The sequence below is a fragment of the Schistocerca serialis genome, chromosome 2, assembly GCF_023864345.2.
Source record: "Schistocerca serialis cubense isolate TAMUIC-IGC-003099 chromosome 2, iqSchSeri2.2, whole genome shotgun sequence".
Taxonomy (NCBI): domain Eukaryota; kingdom Metazoa; phylum Arthropoda; class Insecta; order Orthoptera; family Acrididae; genus Schistocerca; species Schistocerca serialis.
In genome coordinates, this window is record NC_064639.1 from 707,933,861 (window position 1) to 707,935,323 (window position 1,463).

General features: G+C 44.5%; 1 non-coding gene across 1 annotated transcript; it reads right to left on the minus strand.

The window, feature by feature from the left end:
* Positions 1–426: 426 nt before the first annotated feature.
* Trnas-cga (transfer RNA serine (anticodon CGA)) lies at positions 427–501 on the minus strand. The gene has a single exon. It is a non-coding gene; the product is annotated as a tRNA-Ser (tRNA).
* Between the last annotated feature and the right edge of the window lie 962 nt (positions 502–1,463).

Sequence of the window (1,463 nt, forward strand, 5' to 3'; positions counted from 1 at the left end):
CTCTCATGACTGTATTTGTATTCGTTAAAGATGGTTTGATGACGTGGATTGCCAAAATCATCAGATCATGGCTGCTTAAGTAACAGAACATGGGTGAATTTCTCTCCTTGCATTAGCCAGTTCTTTGCCCACAGCTTATTCTCAGCTTTTTTGCCCTTGTTGCCTCTAAAACATCCAAGGCAAACCCTCAGTTTTGTTTCTGTGTAAAACCAAGCGAAATCTCGTAGAACTTAAATTCAGTGAACTTTTTCTAAACAACTCACAACACGACGGCGCTGTAGTCGCTCAATGCAGTTTGTACAGGCATCTAGGGCTAACAGAAATGGGGACGCTCAACTACAAAACAATCCGATACATCCAGAATGAGATTTTCACTCTGCAGCGGAGTGTGCGCTGATATGAAACTTCCTGGCAGATTAAAACTGTGTGCCCGACCGAGACTCGAACTCGGGACCTTTGCCTTTCGTGGGCAAATGCTCTACCAACTGAGCTACCGAAGCACAACTCACGCCCGGTACTCACAGCTTTACTTCTGCCAGTATCTCGTCTCCTACCTTCCAAACTTTACAGAAGCTCTCCTGCGAACCTTGCAGAACTAGCACTCCTGAAAGAAAGGGTACTGCGGAGACATGGCTTAGCCACAGCCTGGGGAATGTTTCCAGAAAGAGATTTTCACTCTGCAGCGGAGTGTGCGATGATATGAAACTTCCTGGCAGATTAAAACTGTGTGCCCAACCGAGACTCGAACTCGGGACCTTTGCCTTTCGCGGCCAAGTGCTCTGTGAGTACCGGGCGTGAGTTGTGCTTCAGTAGCTCAGTTGGTAGAGCACTTGCCAGCAAAAGGCAAAGGTCCCGAGTTCGAGTCTCGGTCGGGCACACAGTTGTAATCTGCCAGGAAGTTTCAAATCCGATACATATCCTTACGGTCTCTTTGCGAGACTAGGGTGCCCATTTCCGCTATTCAGCTCAGGAAGTCGAAAAGCCAATTCAGAACAACGGTGTACTGAAGATTTGCCACTAACACTCTTTTTTACGAGTTGTTATAATTGTCAGTTAATGATATAGCGGTCTTAAACGGCCTCCAGTTCGTTATTGTATGCCTGTCACTTCGCTTGCTGTAGTGCCTTTGGCCTATAAAATGACGTCGAAGTATGTTTAGTGTGTGACAACCAACGCAATGATCGTTGCAAAGTATGAAAAATACGACGTTTTTAACTACACAAAGCACGCCTATTACAGGAACCGCAATAGGCGATTAGAATGTTGCAAAGAAGTAGGTGGAGCAGTCAGGTGTGTTTGTAAGTGCTGCACATGATGTAAGAAGAAATTAAATGGACTATAAGGAGTCGTAGACCGTCAAGCGTAGCAAGTAAAGACTAGGTTACATAACTTAAATAAATGTATTTATTTGTGCTTTGAATTACCCAATCTAACTGTCATAAGTTTCCCTTTAAGTGATTTAT